The 18506-nt window shown below is 41.6% G+C and overlaps 1 protein-coding gene across 1 annotated transcript in view; it reads left to right on the forward strand.

Annotated features, from left to right (window-relative positions):
• Positions 1-18506, forward strand: part of LOC306987803 (uncharacterized protein) — a 96319-nt gene that overhangs the window by 41954 nt on the left and 35859 nt on the right. The window lies entirely within an intron of this gene.

The raw sequence follows: 18506 nt of genomic DNA on the forward strand, positions 1-18506 counted from the left end.
GTTTTTTTTAAATGTGACCCAAAAGAGTTCAGCTGAAATGCCAGGAAGAGAAAGAGGGACACCTCACCTGCATAACCTTTATTTTAAGAAAACCATAAGCTTTTTATTAATTTTGTGCAATTGGCCAAACAGTGGTTCTCAAACTTTTTTTTCGTCGATACTGACAGATACTGGCACTCCTGCCCTTCCCCTCCAGAGAGATTGGGCCTGCTACTTTATAATGCAAGGGAATCTATCAACCCCCACCGTTTACACAAGAAGGAACATCTTCCCCCAGCATGGAAACTTAAGATACAGATCATTCTCGGGCTCACACCTCCCTCCAGCTGAATCAACGTTACATCAGCAAAAACTCTGAATACAGACAGAGAACATACAGCATTAATCTGTTAAATCATTAGGAACAGAATAAGAAATAAAAGATTAAAATCGCCATTACAAATTCTCCCTTTTTATCATTCTCTGATAACCAAATAAACTCAACAATTTTAAGTCATTTCATCAAACTTATATCTTTCATTTCTGATTTTCCGTATAACTGATCACTTGAACCTTGTTGAAGTATCAAGCAAGTAAATATTTAAACTGAATCAGGGCTAAATTGGTAAGCTCTGTCACCGCTTTGTCATAGTATGAAAACGTACTTGGTTACTAACGTAACCTCGGTTCTCTCTAGAGAGAGGAACGAGTACTGCGTTGTCGTAGCAACGCATTGGGGAAAATCCTTTCCACGAGAATACTGAAGCAAAAAATTATCCTTAATTTTGTATCAATGTAAAACGCATTGCCACAGCATACAGACCTAGGCGAGACAGCTCGCGCGCCTATTGGCTGCTGTGCGGCAAATGCTTAAGCCAATGGAGCGAGCCCATGAGTGACGTCACACCCAATGAGGGCGCTTCGCGCCCTCCTGCGTCACGTCCCGCCGAAACGGGCGTGGCTTAGGGCTATATATTTCGCTCGCAGGCTTATGAACTCTGATTTTTAAAGCGAAAGCAACCAGAGCGCATACACGGCAAGAAACGCAGTACTCGTTCCTCTCTCTAGAGAGAACCGAGGTTACGTTAGTAACCGAGTACATTCTCTTACGAGAGATACTCTCGTACTGCGTTGTCGTAGCAACGCATTGGGGAACACCCTGTAAGACGCCGTGTGTGCAGTGATCCGACACTATAGACCCAGAGCACTGAGCTGGGGTTCATATAGTACATAATCACCTGTAGGACTCACAGAGAATCCTGAAAGAGGTGGGTTCTAACCACCATCTCCCACAAAAGTGACTGCATCCAGCAGATCAGTATATAGATGACTGCGCTTAGCAGATCAGTATAGAGTTGACTGCGCTTAGCAGATCAGTACAGAAATAACTGCGCTCAGCAGCTTAGCATAATTATGCCATAATAGACGACTGAAAAGTCAGTCTAACAAATACGGTTATTCAAACCGAAAATATCTTGGCCTGTAAGGCGGGTACCTCAAGGTTATAAAACCTGATAAATGTAGACGGTGAGGCCCAGCCTGCCGCCATACAAATATCCTGTAAGGCAATCCCACTCGACCAAGCCCACGAAGAAGCCATACTTCTCGTGGAGTGTGCCCTAACACCCAAAGGGCACTGAATGCCTTTGGATGCGTACGCTAGAGCTATAGCGTCCACTATCCATCTGGATAAGCTCTGTTTCGAAGTGGCCAGTCCCTTGAGACGCCCACTGAACGAAACGAAGAGCTGCTCTGTCTGTCTGAAAGCAGACGAGCGTGACACATAAGCTCTCAATGCCCTCACCGGGCAGATGAGATTTTCGTCCATACTATCCCCGGTGACCGGAAGGGCAGACAGGGAAATAACCTGCGCCCTAAACGGTGTGTTTAGGGATTTCGGAACGTAACCATGCTTAGGTTTGAGCACGACTCTGGAGTCATTAAGCCCAAATTTCATGCATGACGCGCTCACCGAGAGCGCGTGTAAGTCCCCAACGCGCTTCACTGAAGCGAGAGCCAGGAGAAACACCGTCTTGAGCGACAGGTGTTTCATATCAATCTCCTGAAGAGGCTCGAAAGGAGGACCCTTCATGGCGTCCAGCACCGTGGAAAGGTCCCAAATGGGAACTGTGGGAGGTCTGGGTGGATTAAGTCTCCTAGCTCCTTTAAGGAACCGAATGACTAAATCGTTCCTTCCTATGGACTGGCCGTGTGCGGTTTCAGAGAAAGCCGCTATAGCCGCCACGTATACTTTGAGTGTGGAAGGGGATCTCCCGCTATCCAACATCTCTTGTAAGAAGGATAAAACCTCTGTTACTCCGCAATCTGGGGGTGACACGGCGCGAGACGTGCACCAGCCAGAGGAAACTGACCATTTAGACGCATAGAGCCGTCGCGTAGACGGAGCTCTAGCTTGTGTGATCGTGTTTAACACTCCCTGAGGGAGGTCAGCGGATACCCGTTGACGGCCCACACGTGAAGGGACCATAGCTCCGGGTGAGGATGCCAAATCGAGCCGTTTGCTTGAGAGAGGAGATCCCTCCTCAGAGGCACTGGCCACGGGGCGGTGCTGGCTAACTGCATCACAGCTGGGAACCAGGGTTGATTCAACCAGAGCGGCGCTACTAGCAGCACTGAGCATCTCTCTTCCCTGATCCTCTCCACCACCTGAGTCAGGAGGGAGACAGGGGGAAAAGCATACAGGGGATGGCGTGGCCACTGATGAGCCAGCGCGTTCTCTGGGGACGCAAAGAGGTCCACTTCCGCTCTGCCGAATTTCCTCCACAACAGTTGTACTGTGTGTGGGTGTAACGACCATTCTCCTGCCGGAACGCGGTTCCTGGACAGTACATCTGGTCCAACATTCAGGTGCCCTGGCACGTGCGCCGCCCTTAGTGAAAGGAGGTTGCAGCGCGCCCATATCAGAAGGCGTTTGGTCAGCCTGTATAACGACAGGGACCTGAGGCCGCCCTGGCGATTTATGTATGACACCACTGACATGCTGTCTGAACGTATCAGTACATGGCAGCCCATGCAGGGGACGAAAGCGAGTGAGCGCTTTGCACACTGCTAACATCTCGAGGCAGTTTATATGGAAGAGCTTCTCTCGCTCTGACCAAAGGCCAAACAGCGGTCTGCCCTCGAGCAGCGCTCCCCATCCTGCGTTGGATGCGTCCGTAGACACCACCCTCAGACTCGAGGAAGTCCCTAGGCTTACACCTGACAGGTACCAGTCTTTTGACTTCCATGGTTTCAAAGCTGCAACGCAAGCTTGATTGATCTTGAGGCGAAGCCGACCGGTGGCCCATGTTTTGCATGGCACCCTTCCTTTGAGCCATATCTGCAGCGGGCGCATGCGTAGCAGGCCCAGCTGCAGTACTGCAGATGCTGAGGCCATCAGACCTAGCATTATCTGAAAGCTCTTTAGAGGGAGTACAGCGCCGCAGCGAAATGAGCTGACTGTGCGCTGGATGCGCAGCGCGCGCTGTTGTGACAGCTGCGCTGTCATCGACAGCAAGTTCAGTTCTAGTCCCAGGAAAGAAACATTCTGACTGGGGGATAGCGAACTCTTTTCCCAGTTTACTGTGAGACTGAGATTCTCGAGGTGACTCAGCAGCAGGGCTCTGTGCGCCACTATCTCTGAATGAGATTGGGCTAGAATGAGCCAATCGTCCAAATAGTTCAGCACTCGAATACCCTGCAGTTTGAGGGGAGCGAGTGCTGCGTCCATGCACTTCGTAAATGTACGGGGTGCTAGAGACAAGCCGAACGGCAGGACTTTGTACTGGTATGCCTGGCCCTCGAAGGCGAATCTCAAAAATCGCCTGTGACGTGACGCAGTCTGTATTTGAAAATACGCGTCTTTTAGATCTACTGACACGAACCAGTCTCCTTGGCGAACATGCGCGAGGATTTTTCTGGTCGTTAGCATTCTGAACTGGCGTTTCACAAGCGCTCTGTTCAGCTGCCTCAGATCTAGTATGGGTCTGAGACCCCCGTCTTTCTTGGGTACCAGGAAGTATCTGCTGTAAAGCCCCCCTTCGCTCTGAGCCTGAGATAAAGGTTCGATAGCCCTTTTTCTCAGAAGTTTCTGAATTTCGGCTCGAAGTAGATGTGCTACATTCGAATCTACCGAAGTCTCGACGCGCGCCGCGTGGCGGCGAGGGCTTCTGCGAAACTGTAGCGAATAGCCTTCTTTTATGATGTTGATCACCCATTTTGAAACCCCGGGAAGCTTTTCCCATGCATCTGCACGTGTAGCTAGGGTTTTTTTTTTTATTATTTTTTTTTTTTTTATTGCAAATTAAAACATTGTAGCTTATACAAGGTAAAATATCAATGTCATATATACACATACAGAAGAGAGAGGAACATACAGGACACCAGAAATAAACAAATAAATAGACAAAAAAAAACAAAAAAAACATCAATATAGTGATGTATGCAGGTACATTGGTAAGTTTAAGCAATGAGGTATTTTAGTGATATAGATAGAGACAATTTAAGAAAATCATAATTGTGAGTTGTAGTAAAAGTAGTATTCATACTATTAATAAAAATAACTAGAACAAAAATAATAATAGTAGTAGCAATAGTAGTGGTAGTAGTGGTGGCACTAATATTCATGATGATAATAGTAGTGGTAGTAGTTGTGGCAGTACTGTAATTATAATACTAACACCATATTTTAGGACATTATTCTCTAGGCCTGGGGGCCACTCCACCACTGCCAGTGAGCACAACCAACAAACCCCCCAAACAAAGACACCTCCCTCAGATTCACTGATCCACCTGTCCCTCCCCCATCACCCCCCCCCCCCCTCCCCCCCACACCCAACCCCAGCAGTTAAGCTTTATGTTTCGCTGAGTCTTCCTCAGTAAAATATGCTAAGGGGTAGCTAGGGGTTGAGTGAAAAGCGCGCTCTGATCGACTCGCGATACAGCGGCTTTCGTGAGCTGCGACATAAGTGACTTGCTCGTAACATCTGAGGCCGGGGCCGCGCTTATGAAAGCGGGCAGAATGTCCGCGCTCGACCCCTCGACAGCCTTTAGGCGGGAGAGGGAGGGCTGGACAGGCTCCGTAGGAACCGTGGTGCTTGTGTGGGAACGCGGGCACTGGGGACCGGGCACGTTTACCAACTTTATAGCATCGCTCGCCGGAGCGGAGCGCCTGCACGCAGGTTTCGTTTTTACAGAAACCGTGCGAAGAGCAGGAGGTAGCATTAGTGGGCACTGGGTAGTGGGCACGTGAGCTACTTTTAACACGCAATCGAACTGTGTCGATTTTATGTGTGCGGGCCCTGTGTGTGGGGCCGTGTTTGTGTGTAGGGATGTGCACATTACAGCGGGCAGATTTACTACACAAGAAACACCATCGGCCGTGGCCGGGACACCAGAAAATGCACTCTTTAATGGATTTATCTGGGTAGCCGTGAAAACGGCTGTTGTGTGCAGGCAAGCGGCCATTGAGACGCGCCTGTTGGCTGCAATGATCGCAGGTACAATCGCTTCGCTTGGGACTGCACGAGCGGTGAGCTTCGGTGAGGGTCCGGCCGCAGCGGGACTTGAACACCGGCGCTTCCCTAGCAGTGCTAGGATGTCTTCGGGGGCTCTGGCTTCAACGCTACCTTCTGTCGCGGGCCATGCGGCGCGGGGCGGCGACCGGAAGAGCGAGAGCGCGGTCTCGAGCTCTGGGTCTGGCGGCGCTGAGATGAGGAGCTGGGCGGCGGTCTCGGCTGTGAGCTCTGAGCGGGCGGTTTCGCACGGCCTGCTGCAGAGCTGGAGCGCTTCGGCAGGAAGTGCTACTAATGCAATCTTAGTCCCAAATTGAATTACAATAGCCAAATCATAGTAACATTAATATATTTTTCTAACTCATATTAACAGAGAATTTTCTTCAAATTTGTATCATCACTTTCTTTGTTTGGAGCCAATCTATGTTCATTGTTTCTTTTCAATCTGAATCAAACTTTTACAAAAGCATCATTTGCAAATCAGAGAGCTGTGGGGGTTGATAGATTCCCTTGCATTATAAAGTAGCAGGCCAATCTCTCTGAGGAGGAGGAGGACAGGAGTGCCAGTATCTGTCTGTCTCTGACTCTGGCCTGCAGCCTGGCTGCAAGGCTGGGGTCAGGGAACCATTTCATGCATGAATAAATTACTTTTCTTTTTAAATACAATTTGGATCTTGATGTCTCTTTTGCCGTGATGCAATTTTTGTTTAGTAATTGTTTTTTGCCACAACAATTTGGTGTCAGAAGTGAGGATTCCGTGAGGCAAATTCTTCTCCTGGTCCTGAGACGGATTTGACGGAGTGAATCGCCCCGGTACCAGGTACTGGTCTCATACCTCGACGGTTTGAGAGAGAGAGCTCAACAGGTTACGAGAGAGAGAGCCAACTCCTGATTTCAGGGCCAGAGAAGAATCCTCACCGGGATCAGAAAGAATCCGTGGCAGTGCATCTCAGGTAAAAAAGACAGCCAAATTATTATTTTTTCTTCTCTTTTGTTGGATGTAGATTGATATAGGCTAACTGTGAGTGAACCATATTGGCTGAGACTGTTTCTTTTGGTGCGAGTAGAGTTTTTAAGCGGGAAATTGACCTGAGGAAGTTAAGTCAATTTTCTGAAAACTAGCTCGTAGGTGGACGGAAGAGCCACACCGTGGACGGAAGAGCCACAGCTGATTAAGTAAGTGGACGGAAGAGTCACAGCTGAATACAGAGCATATTTGCTAAAACCTGTCTGATTTTGGGTTAAAAGTCAGATCTGTCGAAGACGTTTGACAGATTAGTAAGACGCGCGTCAAAAGTAAAAATCCAAGAGAGGAGATTCAGCCAAAAGATGGGATCATCTAACAGTAAGCTAGATCATTTTTTACACACCAGTTTTTGTTAAAAAGAAGAAATTATGGCCAGAAAACGCATGCAAGAAATTGGGAAACAGATTGTTTTTTTTTTTGTTTAACAAAAGGCTTTTTATAGTTGTGTTCAGCATCTGTGTAAAACTATGAACAGACAGATAATAGTTGAAATGTAGGGATAGAAAATAGAATGTTTTTTTTTCTGATGGAAATGACAAAACTGTGAGTTGTTGAACTGAATTGTTGGATTGAAGAAAAAGAGAACAGAGATAGAAGGAACATGGAATGTAGGGATTGATAGAATTCATGGAACTATTTATGAACGCCTGTTAAGACAAATTAAGTTGAAATGGTATGAAAAGTGAGTTTTAGATAAAAAATAAGGCATTGAATATGATTAACAGGGATTAACATGATATAAAGCAGAATGCAGAATGGGCAACATTCTATATGTCAGTGTTAATTATGATGTGAATGTGCTTTATTGTATTAATGTTATGAAAACAATGGTATTGAAGAATAGATTTGCTGCCATATTTTTATAACAAGAGTGGAATGTGCAAGCGGCTATGAGAGCTGTGTAATTTAGGGACTGAGATATGAATATTGTGATTTCTGTGAAACAGTCCTGATAAATAATAGTGAGACAGAAGAGAGCAAATGCTGTAAACAGCTGAAGCTAACTGATTTGCAAATGATGCTTTTGTAAAAGTTTGATTCTGATTGAAAAGAAACAATAAACATAGATTGGCCTGCTACTTTATAATGCAAGGGAATCTATCAACCCCCACCGTTTACACAAGAAGGAACATCTTCCCCCAGCATGGAAACTTAAGATACAGATCATTCTCGGGCTCACACCTCCCTCCAGCTGAATCAACGTTACATCAGCAAAAACTCAGAAAACAGACAGAGAACATACAGCATTAATCTGTTAAATCATTAGGAACAGAATAAGAAAATATATATATATATGTATATATATATATATATAAATAAATATAGCTGCAAGCAGCGATTACGGGCCCAAGCCGGTGGCACCGCCACCCCGGTGCCTTTAGTTGCACTAAAGGCACCAGGAAGACGGTGCCACCGGCTTGGGCCCTCCATCGCTGCTTGCAGCTATATTTATTTATATATATATATATATACATATATATATATATATATATATATATATATATAAAAATCCGCCACCCCGGTGCCTTTAGGGTTCCTGTGCACGACGGGCAGTAACGTAACTCTGCTTTGACTGTCCAGAAGAAGTCTGCTTTAGAGCTTGCATCAGTGTGGGTTCTGCAAAAGTGCGCATTGAGGGCACATATCAACCACAAAGTATGCGTGAGCACCCTTCTGAAACCTAAAATGAAAAATTAGACACCCAGTCTCATGGACTTAACGGACACATGAAATCAGCAGCCATTGTAAGTAAACAAGACCAAAAATTCATATGAAGTGTGGTATATATAATATATATATATATATTAAATTTTTTAAGGGACAAGACAGAGAATTTGACTTGCCTGACCTGATTAGAACAGTGAAAAAATAAAATAAAAAAATGGGTTGTGCAAAAGGCTCATCGAGGGCAGATTTTTTGCCAGATTTTTTTTAAAAGTTTAAATATATCAAAACAGAAAGATTTTTTTACATTGAAAAACGTGCAATGAAAAAACAGGAATAGGGGAGGGGAATGACAGACAGAGGGAGACAGAGAACTTTTGAAACTAAAAAAATAACATCCTAACTTTGACAGAAAGTAGTCTTTGATAATGTTTAAATATACATAAAAATGCAGCATTGAATTAATTGAAATTAGTGTACTTTAAAACACTTGTTTAAAAGAAAAAACACATTTATACATAGTATAAAACACTAGATGGCACAATATACCTATTTTTAATAGTCTTTCTGCCCCCCTCCCCACACAGACACACACAGGAGGGGCTGTCTGTGTGTGTGGCTGCAATGTCAAGATTGCAATGTGTGTGTGTGTGTGTGTGTGTGTGTGTACGAGGATCGATCGAAAAATGGAGACATAAAAACATACTCTGTCATTTTGTTCATACAGGACATCATTCAAACTGCAAAGTGTTTCCTTATATTTGTGTACACTCGCAATAAAACACAACATTGTGCTTTTGTTAAACTATAAACTCTTGTCAAACTGTAACCTACAAATGTCACCCAACCAAAATCACACACACACACACACACAACAATGTTGACTGTTTTTGTTCTGTTTCAGCAGCGAAAATAGTTAAACAAAGATCACAGCAGAACCATTGCGCATCTCAGTGTTTTTTCATTAGTGAATGATTCCGCATTTTGAAAGAATCGCTTGACTCAAAGATTCAATGTTCAATCCATAAAGATCTGTGTCATTCATGAATGACTCAGTCATTTGAACGACTCGTTTGAACGAATGAATCAATGACTCGCTCATTAAGACGGTCGCCTGGCGACACCTAAAGGAGGTTTAGTGTTATGTTTAAAAGTAGCCTTTCATTCTTTGCAACGATCGTTAATTAACTTATATTTAAAACAATCTTGTAACATTATTTAATGCATTGTTATTTTTCAGTGTAAAATATTTAATTTGATCAGCCACAGGGTAGGCTAACAGCAGGCACGTGCAGAGGGGGGGGCTTTGGGTGCTCGAGCCCCTGCCCTTTTTCAAAATTAATCAAAAGTGCCCTTCTCAAACAAATATCATTGATAATATTGTGGTCAATAAAACAAAATGCATTTGCTTATAATTTACATGACAATGTGTACAAGACTAAAGTAGCCTACATTCACGTTTATTTTTACGTTTCTGTCAGTCTGAGGTGTCGTTGCTATAACGCGTTGCTATGGGTTGCGTCACTTGCGTCAAGTTGTGCGTGTCTTGCTTCGGTCTTGACTGACGGTCTCCATTTTCGAGGGTCTAAAACTCCGGAGTAGTGTTTGGGCGGCAGGCATAACCGTAGCAAAAGTTATGCGTTTTAAAATGAAAATGTACTAGTGTACACGTAGGTATCCCACACAGTCTGCTCGGGAACCGATGCTCTCGAGCGTCTTTCAGTGAGTATGGCTCGACGGCAGAAAAAAAATAAGTTTTTTTATTTTTATTTTTTTATAATAAAAGGTTGCGTGTCGATTCAATTAAAAATCCACATAACACATATTTTAAAATATTACTTAATTCGCTGAAGCCTGTTTGTCATGCATAATACACCGACCAATCGTCATCTGGCACAAGAAGTTCAAATATCATTGGACGGTCATTTATAAATAAATCATTTGAAAATTACATGGGCAGACGAAATTTACATTGAAGTGATCTGAATCTCCGTTGTTGACCTAATGGATGTTAATTGACTACAAACCAGCACCAAAAGTAGCATTAATGGTAAGTATAGTATTCAAGTCACTTGTATTTAGTCTATATTGATACACCGTTTACCATTATGAAACATGAATCATATAACGTAGTTTGTTAAATGAAGCCCAGGCCTACTGCAGGCCTATTATGTGAAGTGTAGGCTCGCGAAATGGTGACTTTATTTTTGCACACACACATTACAATTTTTTTTTAAAGAAGTCCCTTATGCGCTTTAAGCCTGCATTTATTAGATCAAAAATACAGAAAAAAAACTAGAAATTTAAAATAATGGTTTTCTATTTTAATATACTTTAAAAATATAATTTATTTCTGTGATGCAAAGCACACACACACACACACACACACACACACACACACACACACACACACACACACATATATATATATATATATATGCCCCTTTTTATATTTGAGCCCCTGCCCCTGAGGAACTCTCTGCACGTCCCTGGCTAACAGTCCTACAGTGTTATTATTCTAAATAATTTAATTTATAGATCAAATTTAGAAATTAAAATTGAACTATGAAGCATACATTTAATAAGAGTAGGGTGTGACTAGGTATAGATATTACATACAGATATTCAAATATAGTGGGCACTAGCCTATTAAAACCTGAACGTGTCCGCTTAATAAATCGTGAGCTGAATGAGTCTCAGCAAACATCAGCACAAGGAGTCCAATTTCATTAATCATGAGTGAAGAGCTGACTGAAAAGATTAAGAATAATAGGCTATTGAACACGCAATTCAAGCAATCCCACCCCCGAAATGGCGCTATGTTTAAAATTAAACGAAATGCTCACGGCTGCACGAGCAATAACGCGTTCACGGTGAGGAACGAGCAGAACAGAGTGAATGTGTTTTAGTTCATTCAGACGTCCAGTAGCCTACTTACTTTGGCTTTTAAGTTAGCGATTTAAAAGCCCCCGCTTTAATCACACATCGATTAACCGGTAGGAAAATATTCTAACAGTCACTATTTAAATAGATACAATATACAATGGGCCTACCTGATTTTGATCACAAGAGGGCAGTATTGCCCTATGTATGACTTATTTTTTGACTAAATAGCGCATTCTGGCTGTTTTTTAACATATACATAATTCTTAAATTGAAAAAAAGAACAAAATGGGTTTAGTTCTGATATTTGTATACTTTTATATAGAAATAAATGGTGAATAATAACATTTTTAGAAGATATGAGGCTTTTAGTGTTTCCCTTTTTTGGACATTACTTTAATCCCTCGCCATAGCAAAACCGTTTGAGATATTTAATATCCGTTCACAATTTAGCATCTTTAATGTATTTTCATCATGTTGAAAAAGTTTGGTGTGAATAAAATAAACCACTGCTAAAAACTCGTAGTCTAAAGTATACCATAAATCACATTCAAACCAAAATATCTGACTTCTTGTTGGTCGGAGCTAATGACTGTAAATCAGAAAGTTGTCCGGCTCGATGTGCACAATATACATACCAAGTTTTGTGACTGCAGGTAAAACTAACCCCCCCACTTTTGTCAAAAGTAACACATTTCCTGCTGCCAGTTGGTGGCGCTATAACTTTGACTCACATTAGTTACATCCATGTGATCGGCCTCTTACAACAAACACGCTACTGAAGTTTCATCAAGATCAATAAATGTATGAAGACGTTATAACACATCGTGTTTCTCTTTTCTCGCCATAAATTCGTTTCCTCGCCACGGCCAAACCGTTTGAGATATCAAAAATCCGTCCGCAATTTAGAATCATCCATGTCTTGACTTCATGCTGACCGAGTTTGGTGGTGATCAGACTCATTTTCTTGGAGGAGTATATCAAATTCCAGGGGCATGCGTTTTCATACCACCCACAATAGCCGACTTCCTGTTGGACTGGCGTAAAACTTAGAGCACGAAAGTTGTTCGGCCCGATGAGATCTAAATGTGTACCGAGTTTCATATTATTACATGCAAGCGTGTTTGATATACGGACAAGTGTTCGAATCCCATTCCAGGGGGCGCTGTCGAGCCCCCCTGCCACGCCCGGGTACCAGCTTCAGCCCGGCCCTGAGGGTTCTGACCTGTGTGCAAAATTTCAAGAGTTTTCGAGCACGTTAAGGGCCCCAAAAGTGCCCGAGATTTTGCACACAGCAGAGAAAGGGTTAAACTAAACTAGCCCCCCTCCTCACACACACACACACACACACACACACACACACACAGATGCAGAGGGGCAGAGGGAAAATGCTCCAAACAGTACACATTCAAACCAAAATATCTGACTTCCTGTTGGTCGGAGCTAATGACTGTAAATTAGAAAGTTGTCCGGCTCGGGGAGATAAATATAGATACCGATTTTGGTTACTGTAGGTAAAACTAATACCCCATTTTTGACTAAAGGTGGCGCTACTGAGCCCCTTACCACGCCCGTTTCTGAAACTTCGCACATGTCTATTAGACAATAAATCTGATATGCATGTTGAGTTTCATGCAATTTGAAGTATGTTAAGAGCCTCAAATGCATCCAAAAAGAATATAAAAGTTTAAAGCGTTGCCATGGCGACAGTATTAAAGATATCAATAATCCTTTCACAGGTCTACATCTGTCGTGTGTTTACATTATACAGATGAAGTTTGAAGCAAATCGGGTAAAAATAAGAGGGTGAATTCAAAGCATTTTGAAAGTGACACACTTCCTGCTGCCAGTTGGTGGCGCTATAACTTTGACTCACAATAGTCACATCCATGTGATCGGCCTCTTACAGCGAACACACTGCTGAAGTTTCATCAAGATCAATTAATGTATGAGGATGTTATAACACACTTCCTGTTTCCAATATTCGCCATAAATTCGTTTCCTCGCCACGGCCAAACCGTTCGAGATATCAAAAATCCCCTCGCAATTTTTCATCCTCAATGTCTTGACTTCATGCACACCGAGTTTCGTGGCGATTGGTTGAATCGTCTAGGAGGAGTATTTTAAATTCCATTGAATGCGTTTTTCTAACTACCCCAAATAGCCGACTTCCTGTTGGGCTGGCGTAAAAAGTCAGAGCATGAAGGATATATGAACCGATGAGATCTATAAGTGTACCGAGTTTCATATTATTTCATGCAAGCGTGTTTGATTTATGGACCAAGTTTTCGGACCCCGTTCCAGGAGGCGCTGTCGAGCCCCCCTGCCACGCCCGGGTACCAGCTTCAGTCCGGCTCTAATGGCCGCGGGTTCTGACCAGTGTGCAAAGTTTCAAGAGTTTTTGAGCACGTTAAGGCCCCCAAAAGTGCCCGAATAGTCGTAAGAAAAATAATAATAAATATAGCTGCAAGCAGCGATTACGGGCCCAAGCCGGTGGCACCGCCACCCCGGTGCCTTTAGTTGCACTAAAGGCACCAGGGTGGCGGTGCCACCGGCTTGGGCCCTCCATCGCTGCTTGCAGCTATATTTATTTATATATATATATATATATATATATATATATATATATATATATATATATATATATATATATATATATATAAAACCGCCACCCCGGTGCCTTTAGGGTTCCTGTGCACAACGGGCAATAACGTAACTCCGCTTTGACTGTCCAGAAGAAGTCTGCTTTAGAGCTTGCATCAGTGTGGGTTCTGCAAAAGTGCGCATCGAGGGCACATATCAACCACAAAGTATGCGTGAGCACCCTTCTGAAACCTAAAATGAAAAATTAGACACCCTACAGTCTCATGGACTTAACGGACACATGAAATCAGCAGCCATTGTAAGTACACAACACCAAAAATTCATATGAAGTGTGGTATATATATATATATATATATTACCTTTTTTAAGGGACAAGACAAAGAATTTGACTTGCATGACCTGATTAGAACAGTGAAAAAAATAAAAAATAAAAATAATCACTAAAATGAGAATTGTTCTGATTTTATTATGATACTCAAAATATTCCACAACAAATCCTTTAAATGTATTGATATTCAGAACAGAACAAGAATTAAAAAAATAACAATAAAATATAATTTATTTATTTCGATTTTGTATTTTTATTTAATGACTATTATTTATTTAGAGCAGGTACAGCTAGTGTGCGATGCTTTTGCTATTTCAGAGGAAAAAAACACATTTTATTTAAAAAATGCTTTTCAATTAAATCAAATGTTCAAGCTTTGTTTTCGTTTTATTATTTTGTTTGTTTTAAACTTCGTTCAATTTATATTGTTAATCATTTGACACTAACCAAATGCATAAAGTATCATTTTAACTTTTAAAAAACTATTAACATTTGTTAATAGTACATTGTCTGTCTTTTGTTAATAGGACAAAACATTGTTATTATATGTTATAATATTTTATATATATATATATATATATATATATATATATATATATATATATATATATATATATATATATATATATATATATTAAATAAACATTTGTAATGAAATCGTTCAAAAAAAATATATCAGCATTGTTTTAAACTTTGAAACACAGAAGTAGCCAATGTCTGGCCACGCCCACTTCTGGCATCAGACTTTTAGGCTGGCGCTGTCGTGATCACACTGCTATGACATATGGTTCTGGGGTTCTGCAGTTGGTTACTATTGGGACTCCCGCGCCGCCTCCTTTTCACAACCTGAGGGAACCGTCTCCGGAATATTAACCTCACTCCCAGAAGTCCAATTCCCATAATTCATGCCTCTTACCTGGGACTGATTGCACGCACACACACACACACACGCGCACTGTTTAAAAGCAAGAAATATTTATCCAACCTCGTTTAAAACAGTCTGTCGGTGCCATCTTTTGGACATTCATCATATTGCATTGGTTTTAATTTCTAGTCCTCAAACAGAGCAGTAGCCTAATCCGTTTATTTTTAAGTTATTGATTAAAAAAGAAACATCAAATGCATTTTTTGTCATAGTATTATTTTATACAGAAATACATTATTTGTAATTCAGATGAGAATAATTTTAAGGAAAACAAATATATTGATCTGAAATATAGCACGTGTTTTTGCAAAATAAATTCAAGCAATAGCCTATACCCGCCCCCGAAATGGCGCTAATTTTTTAATTAAACTAAAAAAGCTCACGGCTGCACAGACATTCATAACGGTGCGCGTCCAACGCGAGGAGTGAGCAGAACAGAGCAAACGTTTTTTAGTTAATTTCTACTTTCATAGGAATTCATTCGAGCGCACTGCAAGCGCCACCATAATCATACTTACTTTCACTTTTATATTAGCGATTTAAAAGCCCTCGCTGGTGTCACACGTTGGTTAACCGGTGGGAAAAATATACAGATATTCAAATATACAGATATATTAAATATTTCATCGCGCTCCACCGTCGATTTGGTGTGTGTGTGTGTGTGTGTGTGTGTGTGTGTGTGTGTGTGTGTGTGTGTGTGTGTGTGTGTGTGTGTGTGTGTGTGTGTGTGTGTGTTAAAATAATTTAGTTCAGTTAGAGAACGGGCACTAACCTACAATTAAAACCTGAACGTGTCCGCTTAATAAATCGTGAGCTGAATGAGAGTCGCAGCAAAGATCAGCACAAGGAGTCCAATTTCATTAATCATGGGTGGACAGCTGACTGAAAAGATGATGACGGAATATTGAACACGCAATTCAAGCAATCCCACCCCCGAAATGGCGCTATGTTTAAAATGAAACTAAATGCTCACGGCTACACGGGTAATAACGCGTTCACGGCGAGGAACGAGCAGAACCATTTTTTTACAGTCTATGAGCAGAACAGAGTGAATGTGTTTTAGTTCATTCCTACTGGACGTCCAGTAGGCTACTACTTTGGCTTTTAAGTTAGCGATTTAAAAGCCCCCGCTTTAATCACACATCGATTAACCCGTAGGAAAATATTCTCACAGTCACTAATATATTTATATATAAATACAATATACAATGGGCCTACCTGATTTCGAACACAAGAGGGCAGTATTGCCCTATGTATGACTTATTTTTTTGACTAAATAGCGCATTCTGGCTGTTTTTTAACTTATACATAATTCTTAAATTGAAAAAAAGAACAAAATGGGTTTAGTTCTGATATTTGTATACTTTTATATAGAAATAAATGGTGTATAATACATTTTTTAGAAGATATGAGGCTTTTAGTGTTTCCTTTCTGGACATTACTTTAATCCCTCGCCACAGCAAAACCGTTTGAGATATTTAATATCCGTTCATAATTTAGCATCTTTAATGTATTTTCATCATGTTGAAAAAGTTTGGTGTGAATAAAATCAACCACCGCTAAAAACTCGGAGTCTAAAATATATCAATATATCACATTCAAACCAAAATATCTGACTTCCTGTTGGTCGGAGCTAATGACTGTAAATTAGAAAGTTGTCCGGATCGAAGAGAAGAATATACGTACCGAGTTTGGTTACTGTAGATAAAACTAATACCCCATTTTTGACTAAAGGTGGCGCTACTGAGCCCCTTACCACGCCCGTTTCTGAAACTTCGCAAAAGTGTACTAGGCAATAAATGTCAAATGCATGTTGAGTTTCATGCAATTTGAAGCATGTTAAGAGCCTCAAATGCATCCAAAAAGAATATAAAAGTTTAAAGCGTTGCCATGGCGACAGTATTAAAGATATCAATAATCCTTTCACAGGTCTACATCTGTCGTGTGTTTACATTATACAGATGAAGTTTGAAGCACATCGGGTAAAAATAAGAGGGTGATTTCAAAGCATTTCGAAAGTGACACACTTCCTGCTGCCAGTTGGTGGCGCTATAACTTTGACTCACAATAGTCACATCCATGTGATCGGCCTCTTACAGCGAACACACTGCTGAAGTTTCATCAAGATCAGTTAATGTATGAGGATGTTATAACACACTTCCTGTTTCCAATATTCGCCATAAATTTGTTTCCTCGCCACAACCAAACCGTTCGAGATATCAAAAATCCCCTCGCAACTTTTCATCCTCAATGTCTTGACTTCATGCACACCGAGTTTCGTGGTGATTGGTTGAATCGTCTAGGAGGAGTATTTTAAATTCCATTGAATGTGTTTTTTAAACTACGCCAAATAGCCGACTTCCTGTTGGGCTGGGGTAAAAAGTCAGAGCATGAAGGATATATGAACCGGTGAGATCTATAAGTGTACCGAGTTTCATATTATTCCATGCAAGCGTGTTTGATTTATGGACCAAGTTTTCGGACCCCGTTCCAGGGGGCGCTGTCGAGCCCCCCTGCCACGCCCGGGTACCAGCTTCAGTCCGGCTCTAATGGCCGCGGGTTCTGACATTTGTGCAAAGTTTCAAGAGTTTTTGAGTATGTTAAGGCCCCCAAAAGTGCCCAAACCCTTGAAGAACAATAATAATAATAAATAAATATAGCTGCAAGCAGCGATTACGGACCCAAGCCGGTGGCACCGCCACCCCGGTGCCTTTAGTTGCACTAAAGGCACCAGGGTGGCGGTGCCACCGGCTTGGGCCCTCCATCGCTGCTTGCAGCTATATTTATTTATATATATATATATATATATATATATAAAACCGCCACCCCGGTGCCTTTAGGGTTCCTGTGCACAATGGGCAATAACGTAACTCCGCTTTGATTGTCCAGAAGAAGTCTGCTTTAGAGCTTGCATCAGTGTGGGTTCTGCAAAAGTGCGCATCGAGGGCACATATCAACCACAAAGTATGCGTGAGCACCCTTCTGAAACCTAAAATGAAAAATTAGACACCCTACAGTCTCATGGACTTAACGGACACATGAAATCAGCAGCCATTGTAAGTACACAACACCGAAAATTCCTATGAAGTGTGGTATATATATTCATTGAAATTACTGTACTTTAAAACACTTGTTTAAAAGAAAAAACACATGTATACATAGTATAAAACACTAGATGGCTTTCGATGGCTAGTCTTTCTGCCCCCCTCCCCACACACACAGACAGGGGGCTCCGTCATTTAGTTCCACTAAAGGCACCGGGTGGCGGTGCCACCGGCTTGGGCCCTCCATCGCTGCTTGCAGCTTTAATTATATATATATATATACCAAAAATTCATATGAAGTGTGGTATATATATATATATATTACCTTTTTTAAGGGACAAGACAAAGAATTTGACTTGCCTGACCTGATTAGAACAGTGAAAAAAATAAAAAATAAAAATAATCACTAAAACGAGAATTGTTCTGATTTTATTATGATACTCAAAATATTCCACAACAAATCCTTTAAATGTATTGATATTCAGAACAGAACAAGAATTTAAAAAAATAACAATAAAATATAATTTATTTATTTCGA

This window comes from Phoxinus phoxinus (assembly GCF_949152265.1).
Source record: "Phoxinus phoxinus genome assembly, chromosome: 20".
Taxonomy (NCBI): domain Eukaryota; kingdom Metazoa; phylum Chordata; class Actinopteri; order Cypriniformes; family Leuciscidae; genus Phoxinus; species Phoxinus phoxinus.